General features: G+C 39.9%; 1 pseudogene; it reads right to left on the bottom strand.

Moving 5' to 3' along the window:
- Positions 1–18,785: 18,785 nt before the first annotated feature.
- Positions 18,786–19,809, bottom strand: LOC134378815 (calcium-binding protein 39-like; annotated as a pseudogene).
- Between the last annotated feature and the right edge of the window lie 3,361 nt (positions 19,810–23,170).

Genomic DNA, 23,170 nt, shown 5'->3' on the forward strand with positions numbered 1-23,170 from the left:
CTACCACTGACGCTGATAACCGCTACATATACTCATATTTCCATTCCACTTTGTTTATTTATTTATTTATTTTTACCGGTAAGGGGATCATAACCCCTGGCACGGTGTTGTCTGCACCACGCTCAGCCACTGAGCGCACCAGCCATCCCTATATAGGATCTGAACCCGCGGCCTCGGCGCTAGCAGCTCCGCTTTCTCCTGAGTGAGCCACCGTGCCAGCCCCATTCCACTTGGTTTAAAGCAACAAAATGTCCTTTGGATGCTACATCAGTAATGTGTTTTCCTTTAATCAGCCCATTAGAGTTGGGTTTTCTGATCCTCAGATAGCTGAGCTACCCACATATCTTTGTGTTTCATGGTTTGTTTGATAAATCTTTCCAAGCATGAGACATTGCAGGGCCATGAGTATGGGGGAAAAGAGGGCAGACAGCCCCCTTCTAGCCTTAGCCACCTGTGGCTTTCCTGACAGCTGTACTAGAAAGGCACTACTGAATTAAAGTGCCACCCATCTGCCTATGGAGGTCTCTGCCTGTGGAAAATAAATTTTCTACTGGTTCTTAAGGGCAAGGTTTTAAAAACTCCAATTGAAAAAGCCTTCTGCCTAGACATGGCCTATTAGACTACAGTCCTGATCCAGGTTTCCATAAACACTTGAATTCCTTCTCTTCACCACCCTAAGCACTATGCTTTTAAAGATTCTTTCTGGCTATTGCTAACATGTAGCAATAAAGCTTCTTCATTCAAGTGTACCCAGCATTGCAAAACCAGAATGGACATGCATAAGTCATCTCTTCCAGCCTTCCGTCTCCAGGCTTGAGGGCTCTTGCGGGCTTCCAAACAGAAGTCCATCCCTTTCTGCTTTGGGTGTTACTATCCACATTGCAAGAATACCTCTGTCCTCATGGAATTCCAACAGGAGCTTTTAGAATAAAGGTACAACTTTATGTTTGGTTTTGTGATGTTTTTAAAATGCAAGTTCACCTCAGAGAATGTATCTGCAAAGATGATTCAAAAAAAAAAAAACAGCCATGCATATTCAACAGAAAATATTTTCACCACCTAGGTGCTAAGTGTTCACTACAGATATTACAGAGAAACATAAAACATAGTCTCTGCCTTCAAGAAATCTGTAGTAATCAAGAGAAATGAGACATTTCAAATAACATGTTAAATGGCAGTGCAAGGCAGAACATTATCACACGCATTATAATATTTTATAAATAGGAAAATATAGCAATGTTTCTAGGAATCTTTCCTTGCTAATTTTAGGCTTGTTGAAAAAATTAAAACCATGAACATTGAATGTGTCTCTGCAGCTGGAGGAGCTGACCGGAGGGACCTTCTGCCAAGGAAAGGAGGCAGGGGAGTCGGGACAGCCCCGCAAAAGAGGCAGAGAGGGGAGAAGAGCAGTATTTGCTTCATCTTTAAGCTTTTCTTATTATAATATTTCCTCGTTAGTATTTTCTTAAGATGTTCTTCAAAAACTCTTCATGCACACATTCTCTGAATTCCTAAGTCATTTTTTATATAATAATCTTTATGGAAACATTCTTCATGAATATAAATATATTCAATGACTATCTTCATGAATATATTCTTAATTATGAATATTATAATTCATTCATAAAAATATATACTTACAAGGAAGAATATGGCACAGTTCTGATTAATAAAATATCTGTTTTTGAAGCTAGATGTTGAATATGTTCACGTTCATAATGAACATACTTACGACCGCTTATTTGAACAAGTTTTCTGAGCATCTGTGATGTCCTAGACGCTGACCATTTCCAGGTCCTCACGATAAATTGATAGCACATAGGCCCTTGCTCTCATGGGGCTTACATTCTTTGTGAAGAGTATGTTCTCAGTAAAGAAAAAAGTGCTATGTATATTCGTGTAAATAAGAAATATTAGTGAAGAATATATTCGTGTGCCCACGTTTCCCCATCTCTGCCACTCAGTGCTCCTTGTCTTTCCCCAGCAGAAGGTCTCCTTTCTGCCCAACTCCCTCTATTGCAGCAGCAGACATTTGAGGCAGAGACTGTATGAATATTCCTCAAGATGCTACTATGAACATAAAACGAAAACTGGCCTACCAAACTTTTGCAGAAATCCTAAAAACTTAAAAAAAACCCACCCTCATCATTTTACTCAATAGTAATTGCTGTAAAACCTTATAAATTGTTAAAAACAATTCAGAGTATTGGCTGGGATGTGGCTTCCAGTGAACGTCCTTCGTGGAGGAATTTGCTCTCTGCCATTGTGTCATCTTGCACTGGACATCCCCTGGGTCCCACATGCCAGCTGGTCATCACCACACCCTGGTGAAGCTGAAATTCTTGAGACCTTGTGTTGCAAAAAGGAGAAAGGGAGGAAGGAGAGAGAGAGAGAACACCAAAGGCAGCCAAAGCTCAGCTTGGAAGCCGAGGAGAGTCTCTCTCCCATCGTGTGTTTCACTTGGCTGCGGGCGGTCTCAGCAGTGCTGCTTGTGTGCCAATGTCTCAGGCAGTTTTATAAAAACAGCTCTGCTTCCAAGTGAACAAGATGTGACTGGAGCATCTTGTGCTAAGAGTAAAGAAGTGCTTAAAATAACAACTCACAGTGATGGGGTCATGTCAAAAGAACACAGGAGTGAACTGAAAAAGCTCCCCATGGCCAAAGCCAGAACAATTAAAAAATATAATGTAGTATGAGTTTATAACCCACTCTATCTTCAGATGCATGAATCCATCCTGATGTAAACACATGATTGAGAGAGAGCTCTCCTGTGCAGAATAATTCCAAGTACTCTACATAGATAATCCACCCTCAAGGAGATGAAGCTTAAGTCCCCACTCCTTAAGAATGGGCTCTGCAGAGTGACTTCCTTCAAAAGAGGACAGTGTGGAAAGTAGGCAGTGGGGGGAGGACCTTTAAGTGGAGACACTGGACAAACACTGCCAGGTTGATACAGGAGGGGCTCGGTGTCCCTGGGCTGGGGTTTCAGGACAGGCCTCTGCATTTCCAGCCACTCCCTGAGGTCTCAGGCCCCCTCCTCTGAGCTCTCCCCTGGAGGAAAGTAACTGTTGCCAGTTAGACCTATTTTTAGTACCAACAGGAAAATGAGACCACAGGGGCCTGGCTTGTGCAATCCAGTGGCTGGGCGTGCTGGAGAGAGAGCACAGAACATTCTGCTGCGTACAACTGGGACCCGCCCCCTTAACTGAATATTCACTAGATAGAAAAACTACCAAAGCCGAATCCCAGCCAAAGGCAGGGTTGTGGTTGCTCACTTTCCTGGTGACAGCCTGCACTTTGCTGGCTGAAGTGTGTATAATTTACTTTGCATCTAGCTTACTTTCAGCAGCAGCTACTCATTCTCTTGAGCCAACCTACACTTTGTACTGAACTTTAAGTATGTTTTTCTTGCTTTCGTGTTAGAACTGATATCTGTACTGAACTTACTTTTCTGTTAAACTTGGTGTGGACCCTGCTCGATCTCTGGAGCATGCTGCAGTCTCTCTGTGGAACCGGTATTCCTTATCTGTTATGTTAAACCTGTTCTCACTTTCCACTGTGACTCTGCCCTTGAATTCTTTCCTGTGGTGGAGTCAAGAACCTGGTAAGAGGACTGGGTGGGTTGAGGCTGACTACCAGGCTCCCTGCACCCTACCTCCAACATCAAGGTGACCTAGTGATCACGGTCAGTATCAACAGTGAAGTGTCATGTTGGTAGCATGTACCTTTGATATGATGTGATGAGACGGTCGCTTTACCTCTGTGACCTTCCTCCCAAAAAACATGAAACCTCAGTCTAATAATGAGAAAAATGTCAGACAAATCCCAACTGAGGGATGTTCTACAAAATACCTGAGCAGTGCTCCTTAAACCTGTCAAGACCACCAAAGCAAGGAAAGTCTGAGAAACTCACAGTGCAGAGGAGCCTAAGGAGATACCATGAATCAATGCAATATAGCCCCAATGGGATCCTGGAAAATAAAAGAGACATTAGGTAAAAACTAAGGAAATCTGAATAAAGTATGGAATAATGCATCCATATCCATTCATTAATTTTAACAAATGAACCACACTAATGTAAGATGTTAATAATAGAGGGAACTGGGTGCCAGACACATGTGAACGCTGTACCATCTTCTCAACTATTTTGCAAACCTAAAACTATTCTTACAAAAATAAAGTTTAATAAATACTAACTGAACAGAAATTTTTATGACCAGGAATCTCATCGTCTCAAATTCTCGATCCTTAATTTCTTTGAAAGCCTCAGCAATGACATCATTCTCAAACCACTGATGAACCAGGTCATCTCTTGACTTTTTAGTCGGCAGTCTACACAATGCTTCAGAAATAGTCACCTGCTGGTCATAATCTAGAGATTAAAAACATGTCTACCATGTTTGGTCTCATGGACATTATTGGTCTCCTGGGTTAGGTTCAGCTGCTTAGAGTACAGTCCAGTAACACCAAGGGCAAGAGTTCAGATCCCATACCAGCCATGTGCCCAAAAAAAAAAAAAGTATACTGCACCAAAGAATGACAGAGGCTTCTAACACCAAGGTCAAGGGTTCAGATTCTAGTACCAGCCAGCATCCCCCCCAAAAAAATTTTTTTAAAAAAAGGATGCTAGAAAGATGTCTAAAATATATTATGGGAAAAAGATTACTGAACAATATACTGTATATAGAATAACTACTGGAAATATAAATATATGCATATATGTGCACTTGTGTTGGTAAATATAGTGGTAGGAATACATACACATTATCATTTACTAAAAGGCTGCACAGGCACATGTGTATTGATAAAGAAGCTATATTACTGAAACATACCTAAACTGAATTGTGATAAATTAAATAATTTTAAATGCATTAAGAGAGATTGCTATTTGAAAGAATTATACTGAGTATTTTTGCAAAGCAATGTTCATTTCTTAACACACCCTTTTGGATGATAAGTGCGATGTAAAGAGGAAAAAAAGCGTGCACTGGGAGTCAGGAGTGTTGTCATTCAGTTTCTCAACAAGCAACTGTACAGCACTTACTATACACGCATCAGGCACCATCCTAGGTGCGTGACATACATTACTGAACAGACAAAAATCTCTGTCCTCACGAAGCTTGCACTCAGGTAAGAAGGGACAAACAAAAAACACACGATATGTAAATAAGTAAATAATTAGAAGGTTCCAAGGGCTTTGAAAATGAGTAAACTGTTAGGTTATAAGTGCTGCGGAAAAAAATAAAGCAGTGTAGGAGGATCGGGTGTGTATAAACATGGCAGGGTGGGTTCCAGTTTTAAGTAGAGTGGTTAGGGGAGGTCTAATTATGAAAGAGTTAAGAAGACAGACATATAGCTCCCTGGGGGAAAGACCCAGCAGCCCAAGGGAACAGCCAGTGTAACGGTACGGAAACCCCATCATTAGACTCTAACAAAACAATCTTGTGAAAAAGATAACGCCCCACTTAACAGGCGAGTACAGTGTCTCAGAGTGACTTCATCAAAGGAATAAAGCTAGTAAATAATAAAGCCAGGACTAGAAACCAGTTTCTCAACTCCTGGTCTACGGCCTTTATTTTGTGCCTTTGTTCACCACACACAGAGGAAAGTGCCCTGTTTCTTATAAAACACTATATTAATGTAAGAGGGCATCACTGTTGTCATGGTTGTTGCTATTATTAATCAGTTTCATGGATATTTCTCGAAAGGTAGCTAAAGATCAAAGAGCAATTTCACTTTCCCATCCCATTGTTGATTTTTCTCCTTTACCTGCGCTTTTCTTGGGTGGATCACTTTTATATCAGATTACCCGTGGAAGTAATTATACTTTTTTGGATATTTGATAAAGGAAAGGTGTTAAGCATAAGAAAAAACAATAAAATGGAAACCATTTATGACTTAACCAGACACAGGGCTGAGGAAAGAATGAAGAGTGTGGGGCCCAGTGATTCAGACAGAGAACTACATTGTCACGAGGGGCAGGAAGGAAAACAGTTAGAAACAGATGACAAAAGAGCAAACCTGTAGGAAAACAGTGATGGAAAGGGAGCTGAAGATTAGGGGAGAGGAGATTTTTAAATACTGTCAGGTAAAAAATACGAAAATATTAGACAATAAACAACATAAAAGAAAAAAGAGAGTAAGAATCAGATTTCAGACACGGTAGACTAAAGAGCTGGTGGAATTACTAACAGCAAAAGGGAACAGAAAGGAGAGTGTGACACATGAGCAGCTTTCTTCCTGCAACGCTGGGTTTAATGTGGCACCAGGTTCTCATGAATGGAAAGGGTCCGGCAGACACACGTCTTTGGATGACATGTACTGTCTAGAGCTGTTTTGTCCAGTATGGTGGCCTCTAACCACGTGTGCTAGTGAGCAAATGAAATGCGACTAGCCTGAACTGAGACGTGCCATTAACTACAGAATACACACCAAATTTCTAAGATTTTACATGAGTAAAAGAATGTAAAATATCTCATTAACCTTTTTTTTGTTTGTTTGTTTGGCCTTAATTCCACGTTGAAATAATAGTTGCATGGATTAGGTTAAATAAAATTAAAATTAATTAAATTTTAATTTCACCTGTCTCTTCATCTTTTTAACGTGACTACTAGGAAATTGAAAATTACATATGTGGTTTACACTGTATTTCTATTGGAAAATTCTGATACAGAGCAATACTAGATACATGTTAAGGTCACATAAGGGACAGAGAAGTATGAAGTGAATCAAAGATGAAGCGTCTCAGCTGAAAACAGATATGGAAGAAAGAACACACATCACCGTACGAGGTAATATCCACTGAGCACTCTAAGCACCACACTGGACACACAAAGTGCACCATCTTATTCGTTCCTCTCAGCAAACTCATGAAATAATATCATCTTTTATGGAAAACATACTGACACCCAAGGTCATACAGTTAAATGTTGGTGTTGGAATTCACACTGATGAAGGACCCCAAATCTCAAGCCCTAAACTGCCACCTCACTTCCAGAACAAGTTATGCTCAACAGTTATAAAACTGTTCGGTTTTAAATGTTACATTTAAATCGATAATTTATTAGAATGGTTCGTTGTCAGAATCAGTGAAACACCCATGATATTCAAATTTGATCAAAGAGAAAATACTGATGAGCTACTGATGTTATATTTTCACCACGCTGGGCCACTAAATAAGTTTCCAGTGCAACTTCTTTCCCTTTATCACAGGTTTCCTAAACATGTCAAGTTAGATGGTACATATCTCACTGCCCAATAGAAATGATCATTAGCACAACCCTGAAGAGCAGGATCTTGTTTTCTGTACATAACTAGATATGAGATAGATCCACTTAAATTTTCCACAGCCTCTTGCAGACCGTGAAAGAACCTGAACCCCCAAACTGATTAAAATGATTTGAAGGAAGCTGGATTAAATTGCAACCATTTGTTGAAGAACCAAAAATCAAATTTACCAAACCGTATACTTTAAAAATGGATTTTATACTCCTTGAAAATGCTACACTTTCTAGGAACAGAAAATTTTTTAAAAGCCTTGACATTTTAAGTGGAATCAAAGTAAAATCTACCACAAATATAAGTTGGGATCAAAAGAACAATGTATCTTTCATTTATGTCTGGTTGATTGGTTTTCATTTCAAAGCCAAACTTATCTTTCACTTCCTTTTGAGCTCTAACGTCTACTACCCCTCTGGACAAAATGGTAATCACAGAACAGCTATAATTACATCACCTTCGAAAACTTCCCCAAGGAAATTTTATTAAGCAGTTTGTCTTCAATGATAATAAACACACTTGCCCAGACTAAATAACAAACCATTGCCATAAAGTCACGCGACAGAAACGGAAAAAAAAAAAAAAAAAAAAAAGGAAATCTGAAGGAAAACATTATTTTAGAATAATGAGACTAACTGGCAGAGATAGCTTAAGACACAGTTCATATTGGACATGGATTCAAAAGGGTGTCTCTCTGAACTGCCTAATTCATTTACGAATTCAACTCCACGGTGTCAAGAGCATGAAGTGACAGACCAGGCATGGGAGATGGCCACCTATACTCATCCACTGAAGGTCACCAAACGGTGTCCCTCCTGTCCAAGAGGAGACCTCCTCCCAAACTTCACTTGAGATTCTCCTCATTACCACCGTCAACTGGTAATCCCCGTACTTGCATTGCTGGTTCCCACTTGTGCATGAGCACAAAGTATTTTGCTTTATTGGGTGAACTCAAAGAATAGTTATTGAGCACCTACTACGTGCCAGGCACTGTCTAGGTACTGGAAATATAGCAGTGAACGTAATGACAAAAATCTCTGTCCTGAAACTTACATTCTGGTGGGGGAGATGTCCAGTAAACAAGACAAATAAACGACACATGTAGTATGCTAAACAATACATGCTAAAGAGAAAACACAATGAAGCAGGCCAGGGGCATATGAGCTGTGACGAGTGTGGGTGGGAAAGATTGAAAATTTAGACAACATGGTCAGAAACAGCTTCACACACAATCAGGTGGACAGTGTGTGCCTCAAAGAGTAGCCAGGGCAAGATCGAGGCTTAGTGTCCCGAGGCTGGGAAAAGAAAGGAGCTCAGCGTATCTCGGCAAGTGCAGAGGAAGCGGATGGGAGCAGAGAGGCAAAGACAGGACACGGACCACTGGGGACAAACGCGGAGCGCGCGCTTCGCCTACGACGGCTTCTCTGAGCTGCCAAAGCACATTTTCTCTTCTGTACTCAAAGAACCTGGCTCGGCTGCTGAAACTCTCGGGCAGTTCCTCGGACAGGAGGACACACGGGGACACGGACGCACGCACACGCTCTCCAGGAACAGAGCTGAACGTCCAGGAGAAAGCGTCAAGAGCCAGAGTCCGGGCAGGGAGAGGAGTCGCTGCAAAGAGCAGCCAGAGGCCCCTCCACGCGGGAGCCCGATGGAACCCGCCCCGACCCCAGTGTGCGACCGCAGGGAGGCTGGGGCGGGCACGGGACACACCCCCGGGGTGCGGGCGCCGTGCAGGGAGGCGAGGAGGCCGGACCCCGACCGCGCCGAGGCAGGGGCAGGGGCGGCTCCTCGGGCATCCCGGGCGCCCGCCACAGGGGGCTGGACGCCAGCGGCCACCTCGAGCCGCCGGGGCGGCAGCCGGGAGCGGGACAAAGTTCCCGAGCCCCGCCGCGCGCCCCCGCGGGCCGGCCCACCCCCTCGAGAGCGGCGGGTTCCAGCGGTCGAGCCCGCAGCGCCCGCGCGACCCTTTCCCGCCGAGCGCACAGGTCGAGGAGGGAGAGCAAGAAAGGGCGGCGGCGGCGGCCCGCACTCACCATGACCCTGGGTGGCTGCGGCGCGGCGACCCGGCGGCCAGCGATGCGCGGTCCAGGGTGGCCGGCGTCTCTCTGCCCCGCGCTCCCGCGGTGCCCGCTCTACTCACCCCCATCCGCACCCACGCCCGGCGCGCGCACGCCCGCGCCTCCCCGCCCCCTCGGGCTCGCGCCGCTGCCGCTGCCGCACGGCGCTCCCAGCCTCGGGGCCGTCCCGCCTCCGCCTTCCCGCCCCTCCCCCAGCCCGACCCCGGAGCCTTGCGGGCCCCTTCCCAGGCGCGCGGCTTCTCTTTCGCGGTCGCGGCGCCCCCTGCCGGCCGGACGGAGATTTGCAGGCCCAGCCGCCGCTCCGGGAGGCAGCGACGGCCACGGGAGCCTGGGGAGCCGGTGGCGACGTGGAGGACGAGGCACTGGGCTTGCTTTTCGTTGGTCTCCGTGGTTTTGAAGCATGTGTTGAGGGGCAGTGGATCTTGCTCAGGTGGGTTTTCAGGATGTCGGGCTTTTAGGTATAGTGAATGAGGTGGATTCCTTTGAGATGGGGTCGGGGGCGCTCAGTACCCGCACCGGTTCTGGGCGGGAGATTGTGTCTCACGCGTCGCTTCCTCCGGAGGGTTTTATTCCACGGGCTTCTCAGCGAATGCCACCAATGGTTAGTTTACTCAACAGTTCACTGTGACCAGAATGTATGGGATCTTAGATCCTGGGCTTTTTTATATTTTTGGTGTGGCAGAGTGAAAGGCGTTGGAAAACGTAGAATTAATTGTGTGTGTTGCATGACCTTCCCTCCTCTTTAGCCTTAACAACGTGTGCTTGCTTTTTTACTTGGTGGACGTGGTAAGCTCGAAGTGCACTTGAAGGTGAACGTGTTGATTGGGGTCGAGAACACCAGGTCTGGGTGTGCACGGAGGTACCTACAACGTGCACCAGCATTCCACCGCCGAGTGGTGCGGCCGTACTTGCAGAGTTGTGGAAAAACCATAGGAGCCGGGGCTGCGTCTGAACTGTCGTATAATCACCTAAAACTCATGAACAAGTAGGTATTTGTTAACAAGTCTCCTAAAATCTCAGGAGTCAGCTCTGCTGTGTGGTATTGGGTAACTTTCCTAACCTCTCTGTGCTCCAGTTTCCTGATATATAAAATGGGGATAAAAGAGCACTTACATTACATGTTGTTGTTAGGATTAAATGAATATGAGTAAAATAGTAGAAAAAGCACTAGTTATTGATGGGTTATTGAGTTGATGCCTATGAGAATCAGAAAGTGATATTCTATTTAATGCTGGCATATTTTCATAAAAAGTGTCCAGAGGGCCAAAATCAAACATACAATTCGATATTAGTTTCATTTATTCACTTTGTTAATTCAACAAATATTTGAGTGCCTACTATGTGCTAGACATTGTGGTAAGAGCTGGGGATACCGTGATGAGCAGAAACAAACACAGCCCCTGCCATTAGGAGTTTTCAGAACCTATGATGATCCGTGACATCCAGAGACTGGAAGGAAATTTACTCAAATATTCACCAAAGAGTAAGTGTTCTTTCCTGGGATAAAAATATGATAGAGTTATTTTTAAAATATTTTCTCTTTATTTTTCATATTTTTATTTGTATTATTTATATCTTTAAAGCTCTAAAGATAGCTTACAAATTCTTTGTATACTGAACTATGAAAATCCTGTTGTCATTAATCTGGTGTAGTAGAATGTGAGTTCTTAATCCAGATAGTGACTCAGGTGTTATTCTGTATAGATAGCAACAGAGGATTTAATACAATACAGATACCTGGGACCCATCCAGTGGTCTCAGGTACACATCAGGAATATGAATTTTTAACACATGCCACAAATGATGCTGATGCAGGCAGGTGGTCCATGGACTTTATTTTGAGAAACACAAGTCCATCATCTACTCAGGGAAAGTTTTAGTCTATTTTTTTAACAATACAAAGGAAAACAAAATTGTTTTAAGTGACAACTGACTTCCAAGCACTCTGCTGCTGTTTGCTTACAGGAATTGTGTCACTGGTGCGATCTATACTTTGCAAAGCACACCAGGTTAACATGTAGAAGGAACTCTTAAACTCTGAACTATCCCTCTACTTCTGCATTACCAATTAGCCTGATAATCTTTATTTTACCTTTATTATCTAAAAACACATATTAACCCACAGAGTCAGAAGGAGATCTAAAAAGTCACATCTTGTCTATTTCTTAAGATATTATTTTATGTTTTTTTCTGTCACTGCAATAAAGGAATAAGAAAAAGAACAAATGCCAGAGTTTTTTTTTTCTCACCAATATTTCATTAAATTGAAAAAGGGAGTGGTTCTAGCTCTATAAACACAGGAGTAGGAAAGAGCCCTAACCGATGTAACTTGGAAAGGTCCTGAACTGGATATAACATGAATTCCCACTTATTGATCAATGAAAAGATTTTTTTTTAAGATGACCAATAAGGGGATCTTAACCCTTGACTTGGTGTTGTTAGCACCACGCTCACCCCCATGAGCCATGCGCTGGCCCCAATGAAAAGATTTTAACATGCTTTCACTAACACAATTATATATTTCTTTCCTTTCATTATTTATTCTCTTGTATGGATTACACAAAAGCTGGAATCTGCTTGTATTTCTTAGCTGTAGGGCAAACCTGTATTGAGCATGTATCCAATAACATAATTATAGGCTAATTATAGGTGTTAGCCACACAACTAGTATTTCATCACTTTCAAAAGCCCTCTTGGCTCTTGCTCCCTCTTCAGTATTCACTCTCAAATTTCTCAGCCTTTCTTCTAGAATAGGCCTATCTTTCCCTTGTGTTTCTCACAGCAGCACTATGTATTCTGTCATCCACAGATATTTTGCTAAACTCCTGTCACAGCCAAGGGCTTAAGGGAAGATACAAAAAGATTCGGAAGTGCAACCTCTGCCCAGAAAATAAAGCATGAAGTTTATAGAGGTGTTAAAACATACAAACTACTCACTGTAATATAAAGCAAAGGATGTTCTTTGCCATAAAGCTGCACAGGTAAAGTGGGCATTTGTTTTCCAATCCATCTATAAGTCTGTTATATTTTCTGTCATTATCATTCACCCACCTTTAAGATATATTTTTCTCCAAGACAGGACAGCTATAAAACAATTGTCTTTTTTTCCTGTATAAACTTCTACCTGATTTATTTTGTACAGGAGATATTCATTATGTTATTGGAGAAAGTCACCGAAAGTGAAAGTGAATCCCTTTAATACATATAGAATTTTCATGGTAAATATTATAAAACAACAAGAAGTTAAATTGAGATGTTAGTAAAAAAAGGAATTTATGATATGCTTATTTTGTATTTAACAAATTTTATTTATAATTTAACTATGCATAAGTTCTTAGAATGACTGTAGACTGAATCAAATGCTGATTTTTTTCATCAAAAAATTAAGAGAAGACAAAATGACATTCTGCCAATGATTTGGTATGACAAATAATTCTACAACATTACTTACAGAAACTACATAAAATCTCATCTTGCAAAGTTTGAAATTTTAGTTTGCAATTGATTTGCACAAAAATTGAATTTTAAATTGGAGATTTAATATGAGCCATCATCAGTAAGAGAAAGACCAATAAAAAGCTTTGATTGGACTGGTGGGGATCTATGCTACTGCAAATTGTGTGGGGTGTTTTAATGGGGACTGGTTTTGTAAAACATTAGTTCATTGGAGAATATTTTCCTTTTAAAGCAACCTTTGGTTCTGCATCAACTTCATAATTTGGGTACTTAGTAAATATTCAGGTAATTAATATGCCCCTACATAAGCTAGTAATTTAATTTTATCTGTTGCCTCTTTATAGATTTTGTTTTCCCATGCTAGGCTTCTGCTTTTAATTCCATCTTTAATTATTCAGGTAACTACACTCATACTAGCCTGAAATGATGATCTATTTGCCAATTTGGAAACATACACAGAAGCATACTTTTACTAAAGCTGCTGCCTACAGGTGACTCATGGGACCAGCAATGAAATGCCCAAGCACCTTGGAAGAGAAAAGTAAGACTTCCTGCTTTCTAGTGTCGAACTCTAAATAAACATGCAACAGAACAGAGAAGATATGCAAAATCTTCTTAAAGGAACAAAATTTCATCACATCAAGATTTGAACATAAACTTGTTAGAATAAACAATAAAGAAAATTTCTTAATACTAAAGCATATTTTTTTTATCAGTGATAGAGCATTGATATAGAAGGAAAAGCCAGAGAGCAAACATTGACAGAGAGTCTACTGTATGCTCAAAAGAGGGAGTCCTGCAATCACTATTAGCATATAACTGGGTCGCTCTATAATGAAAATGGAAGGGCACGGCTACCAGACCTAATGAGGTAACCCTAGTATTTGATATCCATGAGAGTAGGATCTTTGCCTTTTCTCATTATCTCCTGTATTCCTTAGGGACTAGAACAGTGGGTGACATGTAGATGCACTCAATATTTGCTGGAAAATTAAGTCTTATTAACCCTCACAGCTCTGATTCTGTGTGCTCCTGGCAATTTTTAAATTATGATGTACCATTTCATATAGATTTGACAGCAAGGAGTGAATGTACTTATCATTGAACGGATTATGAATTAACAAAGTATCATTCTAATTTTTATATATTGGTTTCTTGTTAATTTATTTAAACTGAATTAATCTTCTAAAACCTGATGACTCCTAGAAGCACTAATGTTCAAATCTGTAAATCTACCAAAGTGAGACTATATGACCGTACAAAGGTTCTACTCATTGTGGGTATTTTTGTGAGATGTAAGCGGTCTTCCCTAAATGACACACCTATCACACTGCACACTTTTTCCAATCTACAAACCTGCTGAAACTCTTGTTTTCATCATATTCACCCATGTACCAGACCCTCTAAGAAGGCTTCCAAAGGCTCCCCTCTTCTGTATTCAGATTGCAAAGAAAGCTTCCATGGTATCAAGGGATTGAACAGAGGGTCAGAGTCCCCCACTGTTAACAGTGGAAACTGTGTTAACAATGGAACAGTGGAAACTTCAGCAGCGCCTTGCTGAAGTGTGGTGAATATTAGTGACGATGTAATGTAAAATTCCAAGTGCACAGTAAGAGCAGTAGGTGCTCGGTAAATGGTAGCTATCCTAAGTATTGTTTCAACAATTTGCTGGTATTTCTAATACTGCATTTCAATTTAATTCATTTTAGCAAGCTTGATTTCAGAAAGTTTGTAACTCAAGAAATTAAAACTTATCCTCTTGTGCCACAGTTTTTCGTCTATAAAATAAAGATAAAAAAGTCTGCCCATAAGATGTTTGAAAGGTTCATATTACTTTATACATATGAAATGGTTAGAACAGTGCTGCATACATTTGTAAGCTCTCAATGAAAACTAGCCATTATCATTATTAATATCAGTACAGTTCAGAGGCGAGACATGTGAGTAATATAATTATAATATAGTAAGATAAGCAACTCAAGAGGTGGTAAAAGAACCAGAAATTACCCTAGGAAATGGGATAATTTTATTTTGGCCTGTTGGAGAAGCCTTCATAGAGGAGGCAGAATATAAGCTTGCATTTGAAGGATGGTTAAGATTCACTAATCAGACAAGGTCTTGAGATTGTGAGATGACAAAATCAACCCCAGGAGCTTAAAAGAGCCTGGCGTACTTGAAGAAATAAAATAAGCAATTGGTATTGTTGGTGTGCAAAGTGAAGTCGGGGGCATGGCTGCTGGGGGAGAGGACAGTGCCAGAAGATGACACAACAGTGACAGATAACTTGTGCCCTAAATAGTTTGGGTTTTATCCTGGGATTCTTAGCTTAATGGGCTTCAGGGAGACCACAGACACCTATAAATCAGGTACAAAATCTTGTGTTATAGACGCATTGTAAGTGGGGAGATGCTCCACGGCTTTCAGTAGATTTTCAGAAAGATCTGTGTCCCCAATATAAAGGACCATTGTTCGCTGTGGATGACATTAGGATTTCAGGCAGGATCAGGCTTGGATTTAGACCGGTCCCTCTAGTGGCAGTGGAAAGAAAGTAGCTGGAAGAGATTTGGAGTAAGGCGTCCAGGCAGAAAACGAGCCTGAGGAGGAGGGACAGGGGCATGGAGAGAAGAGGATGACTGCTCTCTACCTGGTGGTAAAACAACTCATTTATTCTAAGAGGTGCTGTGAAATGCTCAATATGTGCCAGGCACTGTGCTAGTGGCCAAGAGTAGAAAATCCCAGCCCTTATAGGGCTTTGAAACTAACAAAGGAAACAGAATGGAGAGTGATCTAATTATACCTGTGTAAATGCTGTGCCTCCCCTTTAAATTGAAGTTTCCAGAGTTCAGGGGAAACTTATTCATCTCTTTATCTTCAAACTTGCCCACAAGAGTACTCAATTAATGCCTGCCGAATAGAATAAACACCTTAATTGTCCCTTGCCTTGTGACCTCTTCTGAATGCTTATCTGTGCTGATAGTAAACAACACAGGCTTCTAGGCTGGTGCTCATGCTTGCCGTCTTATCCTTTAATGACAAGGTCCTGCTCAGAGACCAATCTTATGCTAACCTAAAGCTTGAAAGTTACAAAGTTATAAATTCATTTCTTCAGGTTCTTCATGGAATCACTTCAGTGTCTGGGTATGTGATTATATCTGCTTCTCTCTGACTACATGTTTTTATTCATCAGATCATTCCCATTGTGAGTTTTTATTTTGTTACTTGACAAAAAAAAAAAAGACAGTGCTTGTTTGATTTGTCCTGCCCTTCCTTTGCTCTTCTCCTTTCCCTTCATTCAGCAAATATATTCAGTGCCTGTCATGTGCCAGCACTGTGCTAGGTTCAGGGGGGAAAAAGATAAATGAGACCTAGATCCTACTCACAGATAGTCCTTAGCTTAGTTGATGATGACAAATACACATGTGGACATGTAATTATGATCAAAAGAGCTATGAAAGAGCAGGATGACTTCTTTCTCCCTTGGGGAAAAGTATTGGGGACACAAAGCTGAATTGGACAATATCTCATCTTCAAAGATTTCACAAGATGGGTAATTTTGCCTGTAAGAGAGGTGGGGAATACTTAAGGAGGAGCGGTCTCAAACCTGAAGGATATCTCATTAGGCACTTAGAAATACTGATCTGGAACTTGGGAGAAAGTCACAGATGAAATTAGAAATGGTTCAAATAATGCAATACCTGAAGGAGCTACTCTGAATGCAATGTACAAATTTTAAAAAGACAACCAATTTTTCAAATGATCAATAGATTTTTTTCCATAGAACAAATGTAAGATAATTCTGTATGAAGTCTTGGTTGTTTAATTATTTTTAATTTAGTACTGCAGAAACTAGGGTTTCTTCCCTGAAAATGTTGTGCAGCATTTACTGTTCTTTACAAATCCAGCTCTTTAATCTATCCTCAGGTAGTCTTGGTGACTGACACCTCCCTGAACATCCTATTTTACCTGAGCTTTGGGTTACTTTAAAGCAGTTTGTTGTATGTATGATTTCCTAGCTGAATTGATTAGAATTTGTAACGCCACACTGATAAATGTAGCTTTTCTCTCCCTTTAAATTTTTTTCATATGTTTTCACGGTTTCACTTGTGGGTTTTCTGAGTAGTGTTTTAACCTTTCAAAATCATGGTCATTTGTACTTTGCTGAGCTTTAATCATCTATCTATCCCATTGTAATATGGGAAGGGGGGAATCCCTGGTTGCAATAGAGGTAGAGAAAAACTGCTTGATAAAGAATTAGGTATTTGATATAGTTTTGGATGCATTAGCTAACATTTTCATTGCTATTGCTGTGGTTGAAGTTGTGGTAAGGAAAACACTTATTTCAACTTGAGCTGCTGTCTGGGGAATGGATAACCTAAAGCTGTCTTGGGCTGCTGTGGTGGGTAATAGTTATGGCATCTCTGCTCTCTCTTCTCTCTTTGAGATGATTAAGAGAATTGATAACATGTTGAATTAAATGTCAGCCAAAATCAATAACCAGGAGGTAAGGGCAGACTGAGGCAAGTGATTTGACTCAGACGAACAAGCAGGCCAAGGGAACAGAATCCCCAGCCGGAAAGGCTAAGCTGCCTCCTGGTGCTGCAGCAAAGAATACGAAACCTGCTGTTGGAACTGGATGTCACCAACGTCCAGAATCCGGGTAGGAACGGCGGAAGAGGTCAAGCAGGCTGCCTCTCGGCTAAGAGGGCAGGCTAAAAAGTTTAATTGTAGAAAACATGCTTTCTTTTCTTTTAAAATTAAAATATTTGAAAAAAATTCTGTTGAGCATAAGTAAAAACACAAGAGGAGCCAGCTCATGCTAAAAATGTTCCTAGACACTTATTGAGTTTTGAAATTAAAATTTTTGAAATTATGCATCTTTGGATTGTACTTTTAAAAAAGCAGTATAGAATAGTAGAAATAATGGAACAGACCTGTAATTTTTCACTGATTGGGTACATAAAGCGATATATGTATACGTTTTTGGTGGCTGACCTGTACAGGATCTGAACCTTTGACCTTGGTGTTATCCACCATGAAGTGGCATTTTTGATCCACCAAGTCCTTTAACTTGTAGTGGAGTTACAACCCTATCATATCAGTGGTAGTAATCACTCATATTAGGCCTTTCAGAGGTTTTATCAGAAGTAATACTAATCCATTTTATCCTGTCTTTTAAAAACATATTTGATGTATTCAGAAGTTTCTTTTTGACAGAATTAAAAAGTAAATACATGACCAAAAGATTTACTGGTGCTAATTAAGACTGAGAACTATGTATATACTAAGTAGAAAAGAAGTTTTATAAGAAGTAATGAAAATGAAAAGCCAGTGTGAATCTTATAAAACAATGTTGATTTATATACATCAATTACTAGGTATAACATTTGAAAAATTTCTCTGAAATACTCTGCAAATATCAATTATATTTTAAATAAGCTGCCTTATATCTAACTATGAACTTATCTATTATTTTAAAAAATGATTTTAAAATTGCAAATATGGGATTTTAAAACTGATATAAAGCAGCAAACATTACAGTTTTTATAAATTAATTGGGATTTAAATGGAAATTTAAGGTGTATTTTGGTCTAGTTCTTGAGGGCTATAATATATGTGATTACATATTTATCATGTTTATATTTTTATTTTTAAATTAAAACCAGTTTTTTTTGTAAGTGTAGTTAAAATTGAAAATTCAAAGTTCAGTATCTTAAAATCTAAGGTATATAAATAAAAAATGGAGATGCTGAAAGAATTAAAGATTTTTTTTTTTTTGGATTAAAATGAATATATTGTTCTAGGTTCATTTTTTTCCATTCAAATGTTTATATTCCATCTACCCAAAAAAATTAATTGAGAAAAAACAGGCACCTCCAAAGCCTTCCCAAGAATGATGACTTTTTGAAATGACACTTATTGGACAAATTGGATGAATGAGACGAATGACTGTGGCAGGAAACAGTGAGACCTTCAAGGGCCCGTTTTTTTCAAGTCTCGGATTTGTTTAATCAAGTAGTTCTTCTCGTCAGTGAACTGCTCGTCATCCGTCCTCTCCTTTTGGAAGCTGCTCAGAAACTCAATGAGTTTGGGTTGATTTTTAAATAGAATTTCCACAATAGGCTGCGTTTTGTGAGGACTGGCCACGAATACCTTAAAAACGTGAAAGGCTTCAAACTGGATGTTGGGACGTTCATCTCGAAGGAGGTTCATCGTCGGTTTCAGGTACTCTGGCTTGCTGATATACTTGTCATAATGACAAGTTATGGCGGTCTAGGATCAGTTCACCTAGCAGCTTTAAAGATTGTCTCTTAGTCACATAATTCTCAGACTGAAGCAGTTCTCATAGTCTTCGAAAATAGTGTCATAATTTTGTTCTAAGAAGTCTGCTACCAACATTTTATGTCTTGTTAGTAAATCCTTGAAAGCAGCAAAGGCATCTGAAGCAATATCAAATGCTGACAACTCCACATACTTAAAGAAATCTCTGAATTGATCAGAAAAGAGGATGATTTTGGCAAGTGGTTCAGGTCGAATCCATTCTCTCAGCATAATCCCACAACGTAAGGCAGTCTGTGGGGCTTCGTATCCCTTGAGGAGCATAAACAGGAGATGAGGATGAGCACTGATGTACTCCACAGTAGGACTCCGAGGGCCTATCTGTCTTCTCAGGCTGTTGTTAAATGTCTGGGTCACATCTTCTTTCCCTCAAAGTCTATCAGCTGCAGGTCAGCTCTCAGTGTCACCAGCAGCCCACTACTGTAGAGTTCTTGTGCTAGCTGAGCCACTGCTTCTGTTGGGGGTTCCTTGTCATTTGTACCACAAAGAATTTCTTTTATTGCTTGCAGTGATTTTGACACTTCTTCTGAAGCCTTGTCTGTCTTTTTATCTTGCTTTTCCAAAATGGCCATGTTGTCTTTCAGAATTTTCACAATTTCTGCTGGATTTTTCTGTGATTTACTAAACAGAGGCATTTTTTTCATGTATAGAAATTTCTTCTTCCAATATGGAATGCTTAGAAGCTGTGTATCATTTGCAAATCTGTTCTCAGCCTTCCCCAAAGCCACTAATCAACACGGCTTACTTGTCTCCTTTAGTATGTTGCTCTTGATGAAGAACACATAAACCACTGATTTGGGGTCTGCATCTTTATTTTCTGAGCAGCAACTACAGGTTTAAATAGAACACTTAGCTCCTGAAGTTCTTTCTCCTCAATATTTGATGTATATCCGTAGGAAACAGCTGCGCCACCACTCCCGAAATAATGATTTTTAACAACATGATCAAGTTCTTAATTTCATCTGTTCCTATTCTGAAGGTCATTAAAACCTTTAAAAGATAGGAATATTATATTCAGTAGAGGAAAAGACGTGAACCTCATCAACTAAATATTTAAAGAAAAATTAAAAATTATAATTAATGTAGCTTTGACCCTTTTGAGTATTTTCACAAGACTGTTTCTTTAAATGTATTCTTTTGCCAGTTTAATGATGTGTGTCAATTATTTACAGATCCTGTGATATTGTGGAAATTTCCAGAGGACTTTGGAGACCGGGTTGGAACCACATAATTAAAAAAAAAAAAAAAAATTAAAATTGGAATATTATGATTATTTCTGTTATTACTGCTGTCATTACTACTACTTCTTCTACACATGAATAGCTATAATTATTTACCCTTAACCAACTATGAGGAAAGAAAGGGCATGTGTGCAGATAGAAGGATCTTTTCAAGTTTCTACGTACATGGGTGATGATGAAGCCCTTATATCGAAAGTAATAGGGACTGGATGTTTATAGTTTCAATATATTTTTATACTCTTTTAATTTATCGATGGAATATATATTTGGAAACATTAAAGAATTTCACCCTTAAAAATAATTTCACAGCACTAAATCTTTTTTGAATACACTCTTATTTTCTGCCTACTTAGAAGTGTAACTGCTATAACTGTGATCAATTCTGTCCTTGTCACAGTAATATCTGAATCATTTACATCTAGAAGTTGAATTGTCAATATTTTTGTTATTTTTAAACAATTCTTATTGATAGCTTTACTTTCTTATAAAGATATGGCATGAGAGACTGCAAGATGAATTTATTTCATTCGTATTTTAAGTTATAGTCTTCTCTAATTCCTTAAATATTTAGTATGACCAAAATGATGAAGTATTTTTACGTAGTGTATGTAAATAGAAAAAATTTTTAAAGTTTATTACATTATAGATTTATCATTTTAAAGTTGATGGTGCTTGGAAATTTTTAGTTGGGGCTGAATCGTTGCTCTGTTTCCAAAATTTGTGAGTTCAGAAGGACATCAGTAAGCCCTCACATAGTGCAGTACAAAAGCAATTAACGATGTGATGGTGGTGAACATTCATAACCCCTAGAATTTCAGTTCACAGCAGTTCTTATAGTCTTTCTGAAGGTTAGAGCTAAAAGGAACTTTAGATACCATTTTATCTAACTATTTCACTTCATATCTAAACAAACCAAGCTTTGCATGGGAGTCTAGCCAGGGGTCTTGAAGAATGGTTTTGCTATATGCTTTTTTGGTGAATAAACGAATACTACACAAAACAGAAGTACTCTTTGTGTGTTTCTTACCCTTCTTACATTTTAGTACTTTTCTTTACCAACTGTCCACTTCCTAACCAGCCTTTTCACTGGTTCTGAGACTGCCTCAGTAATACTAATTTAAAAGGAGCTCTTTATTTAGTTCTTACCGTATACTGGGCACTATACTAGGTGCTTTATCTACATAATTAATTTTATTTTCAAATCCTCCCAGGACTGCTGGAAAAAAGTATCATCCTCCACACTGAAGCTTAAGTGAGAAGTTTACCTTAGGTCACACTGCTTTTAAGAGGCAGAACTAAGATTTGAAGGCATGTCTGTCTGATGCGAAAGCATGTGCTCTTCACCATGAAGCTGCGTTGTTCCTTCTGCTTAGAATGCTGTCCCCAACTCTCCTCACTTATTTTAACTCTTTTACCCCCAAAATTACCATAATAGTTTTTCTCTCAGTATCTTTGTAATTTAAAAGCAGTACGTAATTTAATCCAAAGAAACAATATCAGTCCATTACCCCTTTGGCTCTACCACATGGAGTTGTTGGGCCACCATAGGCATTGGTTTATTATATTCTTCTTGGATTATGCTCTCCTTGACAGTAGAAGAGCCAATAGGATAACCCATATCATATTTCAGGAGTTGCAATTTTTTTTTAATATGGAGGAGGGTTTTGTATGAAGGAAAAGTAGGAGATGAAACTGTAAAAGAAAATGAGGTTGGGTTTTGGGAACAGTTTGCCTTGCTGAAGAGCTGGTCCTTCAAGGCCTTGAGGAGAGTGCAATAGAGCAGTATTGCTACATTAGGATGATTAATCTGAGAAAGTGTTTGAAACCAGATGTGTTCCCTGGACTTTGGACTTCTTAGCTTCTGAAAATGTAAGCAATAAATTTCATTTTCTTTATAAATTACCAAGTTCCAGGTATTTTGTTAGAAGCAACAGAAATGGACTAATACACTCTTCTTCCTTGTGAAATAGCCTTTCCCACTTTATGTCTGTGCTACTTGGCATGTGTGGGGAAAATAGAATAGTTTCGTCAGGCTCCCTCAACTCAGGCATGGTTGGGGGTGGTGCAGCACATTTCTTGTAAAGTTGTGTGTGCGAGGATTTAGTGCACATGTGCACCCATGTATCTTTTTAGTTTGTTGCTATTGTGTGTTCTTCAGTTTGTGAAGCAGAGCTGGCTGGCAGAGCTCGCATCTAAAAATAGAGCACGTTTACTTCGCTGGCAGCTGCTCAAGTTTTTCTTTGGACTTTGCCAGTAGCAGCCCAGTTTTTGGGTTTCTCTTCTTATTGCCTAACTCTACACGTGTGTGTGCTGAATAAAGACTTCTTACTTCAACCAAGGCTCCAGGGACCTTTTTGCCAGTTACCTAGCTCATAGACTTGCGTTTGAAGGGTTTGTGAATGGGCTCAAGGGGTCTGTAAGCTCCAGACCCAGCCCTAGCTCTACAGCATGTATAAAAGAAGTTTTTAGAAAATATAAAAAGGAGATTAATAAATACAATTTAAGTAAAATAGCATATAAGAAGGACAAGATGGTAAAGTGAATGCGTAGAGTAAATAAAATCCATTAAATTAGCATAACAAAAAGATGAAAGGTAAAGTCAAAGGGCTATCAGAGTCCAAAGTAACAGTTCTACTATGGGTTTTTGAACTGGATGATTGCAGCTGACCAGTAGACATTATGTGAGAATGTCCTGGCAGGACCAGGTTCCCTAGGGCTGAGGTCCTCAAAGGTAGGGCTTCAGGGCAGAAGCTGATGGCCACGGTGTTAACAAACACA

The sequence above is a fragment of the Cynocephalus volans genome, chromosome 5, assembly GCF_027409185.1.
Source record: "Cynocephalus volans isolate mCynVol1 chromosome 5, mCynVol1.pri, whole genome shotgun sequence".
NCBI classification, from domain to species: domain Eukaryota; kingdom Metazoa; phylum Chordata; class Mammalia; order Dermoptera; family Cynocephalidae; genus Cynocephalus; species Cynocephalus volans.